The 9,839-nt window shown below is 39.0% G+C and overlaps 1 pseudogene across 1 annotated transcript; it reads left to right on the plus strand.

Annotated features, from left to right (window-relative positions):
• The first annotated feature begins 329 nt into the window (after positions 1-329).
• LOC311621729 (cyclin-H-like) lies at positions 330-4,234 on the plus strand (annotated as a pseudogene). Its single transcript has 3 exons — positions 330-1,068; positions 3,133-3,254; positions 4,192-4,234. The product of its transcript is annotated as a cyclin-H-like (transcript).
• Positions 4,235-9,839: the final 5,605 nt, after the last annotated feature.

The following is a 9,839-nucleotide window of genomic DNA, read 5'->3' on the forward strand; positions in this document are numbered from 1 at the left end:
TGAGTGACCAGCTGATTCCACCCAACCCAATTAGAGGAATTCAGGAAAGCTTGGGAGAGGTGCAGTTTGAGGGGAGTGCAGGAGTTACTTTATCTCTTGGCCTGTTGCCTGTTCTGTAAAATATTGAAAAACTACCACCTATCTTTCAGGGTTATAGTGAGGATTACATTAGAGAGCGCAGGTCATTTCTCCAGCAGGTGATTCTGCTAAAATAGTTAATGGCTTAAAATGAATTGTTGATCACGAAGGCTGACCTGACGCCCGCAGCTGCCCTAGCTTTGTGGTGTTTGAGGTATTTTTCTCCAAGCTTTTTTGTCTTGGACTTAAGAATGTACCACAACAATAGCCAGAAAAAGCCCTGGGCATTGGCCAGTGAGGATCAGCCAGCAGCACCTCCAGCCAGCAGCAAATTCAATTGCAGAGCAGTGGGGAACAGGAAGCTTCTTCCAAATGATCAGTCTTTCTTGAGCCTCATGAAGAAGGACCCTCTGCAGGAACCCTGAGGAAAGATTATTGGAACTTCGTTCAGTGTTTAGGCCAGCGATGCCAAGGTCTGTTGTGGGCCCAGCTTGCAAGCATTCCAAGCATGCTTATCTGGCTAACTCAGTAATGGAATATCACCCATGGAAAACAAAATATTTGTGGCCTGCAAAGTAGATGAATTCCACGTACCTAGTCCACAAACTGTTGGAAACCTTCGGGAGAGTCCCCTTGGACAGATTTGGGAATATGAACTGATTTGTACACAGCAACTTCAATTCCTCCCCTTTGCCCACAATCCTTAGTGATCTTTTGAGGGCTTTCTCGTTGATTTAAAGACCTGCTATCACATGTTGGAGAATCCAGAGATTTGGAGGAAAACAGCTAATGACTTTCTTCATGGAGTTGTGGTTGACGGATGCTTACCTTTGCTACACACCTTCTCAGATTGCCTTGGCGGACATTATATTTAGTGCATCCAAAGCAGGAATGACTAGGAAAAGGTATTTATCAGCAAGTCTAATCCTGAAAGAAAACAGAACTTACTTGTCACAGTAACTAGATATAATGAAAAGCATGAGAAATTTGGTACACACACACACACACACACACACACACACTGGGGAGATGTCACTCTGCTGGGTTTGTACCTAATTACGAGGAAGAGAAAGGGTGTGAAGATGATGGTCATGTCTCAGATACCCAAACACCAGGAGGTTGTGCTCCAGAGGAAGAGTGCACCAGCGGTGCCTGGTAGGTTCTTTCTAACCATTTGAAATTGATGTGTCAATGATAACAAATCAACAGAAGGAAGAAGTATACCTAGAATTTAAATGTATTTAAAAATGAAATGATGTGAAAGCATCAAAATATAGTAAACTTTTCTATTTATTAAAAAGTTTTCCTTCAGAGCAGCTTTATGTGAAATAAAACACCTTCAAAGGACCCAGAATAGTAGCTGGTTTGGTTTTCCTCAGTTAACTGAAAACATTTCCATTTTTTTTTAAAAGAAATAAACAAATGATCAAATAGGCATTTTTTAGTAGTAGCTGTCTAGATAAAAACCTTAAGTTGCTTAAAGGTAAGTAGGTAGCAGATGTATGCTCAGTTTTATGATGTACCTATTAGATTACCTAAGTGAACCCATAAAAATGTGTTATAGTTACGAGGAATTTTTCAGATTAAACATATTCAAGCGATTCAATTTACATTCAAAGGGGTGGATATAAAAATTAAATGCACAGATTGTAGCACCAAAGTACTTGGATATGAATCATGGCTACCTTCACTTTGGACAAGATACTAAGGCTCTCTGTACCCATTTCCCAAGGTGAAGAAGGGGGAAATAATAATCCCTACCCTTCACAGGGTTAATTAAAGTGCCTTTATATACGAAGTGTTTAGTAAAGGTTGAATTGTTGGTCCTATTCATTTCTAGACCATAAGGAGAAGTACAGTGTAAGTGCAGTGTTCGGCTTTTTGTGCTGTGACATCTCTGCCTTACCCTTTCTGAAGTCACCTCCTCCTCCACATGCACCATTTGTGTCAGTTGTTCTAGAGATAAAAGGGACATAATGTTCTCAGCTAATCTCACCCATGGGAACACCCAACATATGCATTTTGAAAGTCAATTTAGTTGTGATCAATCAACTCGTGAAAGTAGTGTGACTATCGTGTAACCACTTTATTAGAGAGACTTAAAAGAACAGCTTTTCTTGGTGATATATCCTTGTTTTATTGGCTCAAGCACTCATCCCAAATCTGGTTCACCCACTTTAGTGGAAAGGATAAAAGTGAATTTACTTTCAAATGTTATAGCTTATTTAGAAACAATTTTCAGAACTCATGATTAAGTATCTATAACTTTAATACTTATAATAAGTATTTACCTATTTATTTAAGTCAATCAAGATAATTTGTTCCTCTCCTTGAGCACAGCGCACATTGGCATATTCTGCCAAGGTTTTCTTCCTTCAGTTTTGTGACATTCAGGGTCTCTCTTGAACTTGCCACCTCTGAAAAGTTTCCCGGTGGCTTCCAGTCTTGGCTCTAAGTTAGGACCTAGATTGTCCCCTCTAGTCATCACCTCCTCAGTAGGAAGACCTATCACACCCCGGTTAGTGGAAAATGATATAGCCTCTGATTGTCTTTTGATTCTTTTAATGTTAGGAACAGCTCATAGTCTCCAGGAGTCTCACAGTTCTAAGCCTCTTGGAATAAAAGTGGAGTTCTTTTTCTAGAGGGCTTTTTCTAGCTTTTGGGGGACATCAAATCACTTTTGAAGAGGCACTGAAGCATATTGCAGAAGATAGGCAAACGTGAAAGGAAGCATATTAAACTCAGTGGGTTGCCATCATCTCTTAGATAAACTCCCTTTTCCTCCCTTCACCCTTGAGCTTCTAAAAAATGAAAAAAGGGAAGTAATGTTTTTCCAGAAGCAACCCTAAAGCACTTCTATTGAAAGAAGTAATCTTCAAAAAACTTCAGAATGGGCTCATTCTCAATTTCAAATGACTTATTAATAGAAACACCATGAAAATTTATTTTAAAAAATTGCTGGTGCTGTTGAATAAATGGTGAATGAGGCAGTGAGAGGTGTTGAAATTGGGCTATGATTTATTTTAACTGTTGAATTTTGCTTTCCTGTTTTAGAAAGTGTACCTCCTACAGGCAGACGTGGGCTTCCTCACCCTCACCACGGATGAGGGAAGAAGTCTCCCATCTCTACAGGGATATTTGTTGGTTTCCGGCTCTTCCTCGATCAGCAGTTTCAGGTCTGTTTGTTTACTGGCTTTATATCTTTTTTCTTTAAGCCTTTTGGAATCACACTTATATAATAGATGATTTTCTCTTTTTGATCTAATCTGAGGGGATTAAATGTAAAAATATAGGAAATGTTTTTTTGCATTTAGTGTTTTGACAACTTTTTTTAATTTTAAAATTTCCATTTTTTAATGATATGCTTTTATTGTTTAGTCATTTTTATTTGCTATGTGGTCTGAGATGTTTATATTTTTCCATGTGTTTATATTTTAAATTATGATTTAATGAGTTATCACTTTAAGGCTCAATGTCTATTTGACATTTTTTGTAAGAGATGTAGAGAGAAGTTTGCTTTTTTAAAATCCTACTTCCTCTCATCACCGGAGGCAGATTGTATTATTATTTCTAAATTGTTGTGATCTACAACATTTGTGTAATGTTCTACTTATAATGCCACAATTGAATAGTGTCTTTACAGTGATTTCTCCATTCATCTCTAAGTATAAGGGATATCCTACCACAATAGTTGTTTCAAAGCAGAGCTCAAAGGAACTATGTTTTATATCACGTAGCAAGTTTCATATTATCCATCAATTACTTTTATACTTGCAATGATAACTTGTTCAGATTGAACACCCTTGGTGTATAATTTTCTTCCCTGAAGACTTGGTAGATATTGCTTTATTGCCTTCTACAGTGCTTTTTATAGAAGTCTGAGGTCAGCCAAATTTTATTCTTTGTTGTAGGGGAATTGATTCTTTCTTGTCCCCCATTGAGTACTCTATCATTAAACTCCAGTGAGTTTCTCAGGTTATATGCTGATGTTTCTATAACAACTTTTTCCTGCTATGCAGTGTACTCATTTTATCTATACATCTGATTTTTCCTTTATTTCATGGAAAATTTTCTTTTATTCCATTTTTGAATATTATTATGTTTCTTATTTAGGAATGTCAAGTATACAAATGTTGGATGTCCTCTGGCTTCATAACAGTAATTTTCTTTCAATTACTTTAAAAATCTTTGTTCTTCTATATTTCTGTTTTTTTCTTCTTCTTTCTTTCTTTTCAGAAGTGGCTTGCTTCCCCTCCTCCCTTCCCCCCACTGATGGCTCAGTGTGACCTTCATTTATATAATAATTTCATTTTTCTCTTCTATCCTTTAACTCTGATGTATCACTTTTCATTATGTTTATTTTCTGATCTTTTCCCTTGTGTCCTACTATGTCTTGTCTGAACTCTTGTTTTCAATGGTTGTAATTTTTAAAATTTCTTTTATTTAAATAGTATTTATATTTTGGTCTGATTTATGTTATAGACTTGTGAATATTTTTTAAAACCTGCCTTCTACTTGCCCTATTCTTTCCTTTAGGTTTTTTGAAACTACTTTATATACCTCAGCTGATTTCCCCCCCCTGATTATTATTCATCTACTAGAGGCCCAGGGCACGAATTCATAGGGTCCCTCGGCCTGGCCAGTGATGGGGGCCAATTGGGAATGGCCAGCCAGAGAGAGGGACTGTGGGAGGTTGGCTGGCCATAGGAGATTTGCTGGCTGCGGGTTGGTTGTGCACCAGTGGGGTCCCTTATCGTGGCCTGTGGGGATTGGGCTGAAACTGGCAGTCCAGTGACACCTGCTGCTCCCACTCATCCCAGCATTGCTGTGCCTGCCTCTGGCTTGTACCCAGTCAGTGCCCACTGAGAGAGGCTCGCCAGCCTTGAGCCTTGCTTCTGGTGCCATTGGTCAGCTGAATGGTGCTCTCGCCGTGGAGCACACTGACCACCAGGGGGCGGCTCCTGTGTTGTTGTTAGGTCGTTTGGTCATTCAGTTGCTTAGGCATATCTATATCTATATCTATATTTGTATCTGTATCTGTATCTGTAACTTTATCTGTATCTGTATCTATATCTATATCTATATCTATATCTATATCTATATCTATATCTATATCTATATCTATATCTATATCTATATCTATATCTATATCTATATCTACTGTTATATGATACATAGATATACACACTTGAATCAGCTATTTGATGATAGATCATCTAGAAGAGTGTTAAATAGAGTGCAGCAGGGAGTTTGCATTTTAGACCATGGCTTTTGAACTTATTCTCACTAATAGACATACAAATCAACTCTGGGTTGGCCAGAGGTATCTCTGGCACATAGTGAAGTCACAAATATATTTGTGAATGTGAATGTGTGTGTGTATGCAAGCATTCCCTCCTCCCTCCCTCCCTGCCTCCTTCCCTCCTGTGATTTTCCTGGCTTCTCTTTGCTGCTGATAATTCCTCTACCACCCCATTTCATCTGCAGCAGCTCTCTTGAACAGATGGCATGTCTATATGTTTTCTATGTCACTTGCATGTCTATATGTTTCCCATGTCACTTGCAATACCTGACACTCTGTGGTATAAAGTAAAGTTTAGTGAGGGTTCCACCACTTCTGCCTGAAATCCAGTTGGCCATTCAAATAAGAGTGATTTGCTTTGGCTTGGTGTATCCCACTTACTGGGACTAATGCTCACTCTACTCCCTCCCCACCTCCCAGCCCCCCTTCCCCCCTCCCCACTGCACACACACACCTGTTTAGTGTTATGATTGTTGTGTAGCCTATTAATTATCTAATGCTATGTAATACACCATCCCAAAACATAGTGACTTAAATGAACAACAATTTATCCCTTCTCTCCATTCTGTTGGTTCTCCCAGTCTTGCTGGTCTTGCCTGTTTTCATTCATGTGGCTGTAATCAGCTGATGACAACTGTGACGGTTGAAGCAGCTAGGGTATCTGGTCTCCTCTCTCCATATGGTCTTTCATCCTGAATATCTTCGTAGCATGGTGGTCTCCATCGTCCAAGAGGGTACGACGCTGCAAGACCTTCAGGCTGAAGCTAGAAAGCCACATAACAATACTTCTGCTTCATTCTGGTGGTCAAAGCAAGTCAGAAGCCAAACCCAGTTTCAAGGGGTGGCAAAGTCACTTTGTAAAAGGTGTGCATCCAGTGATAGAAGGAATCATTATACCTGTCTCTAGGCAAACAGTCTAACACACTGAGATCATCTTCTGCTTTATGTTTCCTGACCTTCTTTTGTTTGGTTTCCTAGTAAAGAGAAGACTAGAAAACAATTTTACACTGTTGCCTTTACAGGAAGTCTGCTATCAGTTTTAATGGTAATGAATAATAAGAAAACTCATACTGTTATACCTTCTTTTTAAAATAACCTAGCTCCTTTTGTTTTTTCTTTGTTTGTTTATTAAAGATCACAGGCATAACTTCAGAAGTGTCTCTACTATTTGTGGTAAATAGCTCTCAATTTTAGTGCAGGGATTCTGATACTTGAAATGAAAAGTGTATTCCAGTTTGTGTAGTATAGGACAGTGGTCTTTTCTTCTTTATCATGAAAACATGAAAATGGGAATAAGTTGACATTACAATTAATTATAGAGATTTTAGGGCCAGTTTTTTATTAAGTTAAAAACCTATATCTCCCATAGTCTAATATCTCCCACAGTAAAAATACCAAGTTGTGTTCTAGGGAAACTATTTCTCTTAACTCAGATATGTATCATCTACGTCAAAGTTGATTCTAAGCAATGAATAGTGAAGATTATTAGAACAAATTTGCACATATAAGGTGCTAAGATTATTAAATTTGTTTTTTTTTTTAATATTAGACAATGGAGTTCAATGATTTTTTAACATTAAATAGTTTAAGTTTAATGCCACCAACATATACTATTACCATAGACAGTATTTATATTGAGGACATATTATTTAGCAATTAGCTACCCTTAAATAAAGAATATTCATTTTCAGAGTATTATAGTCTTTTTGTTTTAGTTTTGGTGTGCTTTTCAGGCCGCCACATTTTTAGCTTGATTGATTGCAGGTTTTAAACATTGTTCATAATTTAGTTGACAACTTTATTTTTTGTTAGGGCAACTCTCCATTTGGCCACTTGATGGCAGCATTTGCTATGTGCTAACATTGAACTTCATGTTTCTCTAGGTTCAGCCTCGTTTAACATTGGTAGTGGAAAAGATTGATAGCAATGCAAATGTATTTATAACCACGAGAGATAGTCACCTTCCACCCCAATTAGCCTTTGCATTGATTTACTGAGGGAAAACATCTATTACTGAAAAAAGTCTTACAGATTAGTGTTGCATTATTTTGTTACAGTTGAAATATGTAGGAAAAATGATCTCACAGAAGATACACTTTAATCTAACTAAAAATGTACTCATCCAATAATTAAAAAAAGACATATCATTAAGAATGCAACTCTGGTTCAGAATACTGTACCACAATTTCCCCCATTAAAACCATATACTTAGTTATTTGAATGTTTTCTAATAATGAGCTTATGTCACATTTTAGATCTTTAAAAAGAGATTTATTCATGAGCTGTTGCTCGGATAAAGCCATTGATCTACCAGAAAAGAAAATCCCATTTCTGTTTTTCTTTGTGAGAATATAATTATGGTTGGAACTACAGGGTTTTTTTATTTTTTATTTATTTATTTTTTTTATGAAAAGGCTTACTGCCTCCCGAAATACCTTTCTGCTCCCCCTAAGAATGGAACTACAGCCATGGCTTTCTTTCCTGCAGAGAAAAACCTCCAGGAAAGATTCTATAAACATCCTGGCAAGCCCTTTCCAGGGGTGGGCTCACTGAGAGAGCTCCCGTCTGAGATGTACATGGAGCACAGATTGGTAGAGATTTACAAGAAAGTTACAACTGAGAACTTTTGGCTTGAAGGAAGGAAATAGTTTTGTTTTGTTTTTGTTTGTTTGCCTTTAACCATCCCCTGTTTTCCCCTGGTCCCTTAGTTCTCTTAACAACAAAACAAAACATGACATTTGTAAGGTTGGTGAGTTTTGTGTTTTGTGCTGTTACCAGAGAGGATTCCCCATTTTCCAATTTACTGCCATTTGGATTCATGTCATAGCAGGTTAGAGGACTCACTAGCAGGTTGTAAGGGAGGCTCTGCTAGGGTGTCCAGGGCTGCCCGAATGGCCAGAAAGTAGCATGGTCACCCCCCGCCTCCCCGCCCCGGTGGGTCATGTAAATATCTTTGGGGTGTATGTAAATATTCTCTGGAGGCAATTTTCACAAGCTTGACTCTATTTTCCTGAGCTCGTATGTTTACGTACATACATTGTACATTTCCTTCTGTTTATGTACACGTGGGTATTCTGGGTATCTGTAAGGAGATTTATGTTTCTTATGCATTCTTCCTGTAGCTCATCTCATCATGCTAGTGTATAAAAGTTTTATTTTGTAACAAAAGTAATGCTAGATTGCTATTTCTAAACCTTAGAAAGCACAGGTAAATGAATAGTAAATAAGAATATCTTAGCTTGCTATTATTTGTGTTATAGAACCTTCATTTTTCATATTTCTTGTTATGAGAAATACTGGGTGACTTGGACCCCTGGAGAAGGAGCTTTTAGATGGTAACACTGTAGTCAGCCTCCAGGTCTGAGTGTGTATATGCGGGGATTCAGACAAAGGACCTGACTCCAGGTGGCCTGATGTCAGCAGGGGAGACTTTCAGGATCGCAAAGGAAGTTTAAATCCAGATCTGACAGGCACAATCGCTGATATGTTCAGCCTCAGATGAAATCAATGCGGAGAAGAAAAAGGCAGTAATAGCCCTGACAGCTTTCCCTCTCTCCAGCATTTGCTGCATGTTCAAGTGCTGGTAGATTCTAGCCAGCAGTTTAGGAAGAAAGGAAGGAGGAACTTAGGCAGTTGCACTAAAGAAGGGCTGGTTCTTCTTTCAGGGGGGCCTCGCTGCCCACTGGCCTGGAGCTCTGAAATACCCTGTGAGTGCCCAGCTCAGTGCCGGCTTCTCCCTGGTGAGGAAGGGCCTTGTGAACTCTCCGCAGGAGGCCTCTCCCCTCAGTGACACAACGGGGTGGGCGAGGGTGTTAGCGCATGCACACGTGGATGTGTGCTCACACACATGTTCCATGCATGCTGACCTTTCTGGTTGGCATAGTGCAGTCAAAGCCTGGTCACTGGTCATTGGTTTGAGGTGTAACCTGCCTCCCAGCCTCCCAATGTGCCGTCTCTGAACACAGGTTCCCGCCTAGCTACAGTGAGGGCTGCTCTATGAGGCTCCGCTGTGTCTCATTGGAAGCAGAGCTAACGGTCTCAGGAAAGAGAAGGAGAGATGTTGCTGGTGGTCCAGTCTGAGGGTACGAGTGGAGAAATGGTCGAAAAGACCAAGGGGCTCCTATAGACTATGACATGTTGGGGTATCTCCCTAAATTCGGAAGCAACCACAGGGCCAGGCAAGTTTGCTTAACTGGCTTGATAGGCCCAAGCAGCCGAAGGGCCCTCTCTGGGTGTAGAACAGTTTGAGTGCTCAGACTTGTTTTTTATTTATTTGTTGTTTTGCCATTTGCAAATGTTCTTCAGCCCCCTCTGACATTTTGTCTGTTCAATAAAAAAATTACCCAGAGAGTTGAAATTGGCATTGATTTTTAATTTGTACAGAAGTTATTACAAATATATATCAGTGTCAATTAAAACAAATTTCATTGCCTACAACATAGGAAATCAGATTTCCTAA

This window comes from Pipistrellus hanaki (genome assembly GCF_964339955.1).
Source record: "Pipistrellus hanaki genome assembly, chromosome: 4".
Classification (NCBI taxonomy): Eukaryota; Metazoa; Chordata; class Mammalia; order Chiroptera; family Vespertilionidae; genus Pipistrellus; species Pipistrellus hanaki.